Source organism: Camelina sativa, chromosome 17, assembly GCF_000633955.1.
Source record: "Camelina sativa cultivar DH55 chromosome 17, Cs, whole genome shotgun sequence".
Taxonomy (NCBI): Eukaryota; Viridiplantae; Streptophyta; class Magnoliopsida; order Brassicales; family Brassicaceae; genus Camelina; species Camelina sativa.
The window spans coordinates 18089867-18090258 of NC_025701.1; positions in this window are offsets into that span (position 1 = coordinate 18089867).

Sequence of the window (392 nt, forward strand, 5' to 3'; positions counted from 1 at the left end):
TGGCCAGCGGATTTGCTTATCAGTCCAGTGGCGCTGTATGATTTTATTCTCGGGATGGATTGGATGCATCGGCATATGGTGCATTTGGATTGCTGTCGGGGTAGAGTGGAGTTTGAGCGTCCAGGAGGGAAGTTGGTTTTTCAGGGTATTAGACCGACTTCGGGGAGTCTCGTGATTTCAGCCATTCAGGCTGGGAAGATGATCGAGAAGGGCCGTGAGGCTTATTTGGTTACTATATCTATGCCAGAGTCAGTGGGGAAGTCTACGGTTAGCGGTATTCCGGTAGTGGAGGAGTTTGAGGATGTGTTTCAGTCTTTGCAGGGATTACCACCATCTCGGTCGGATCCTTTTACCATTGAACTGGAACCGGGGACGACACCGTTATCCAAGGC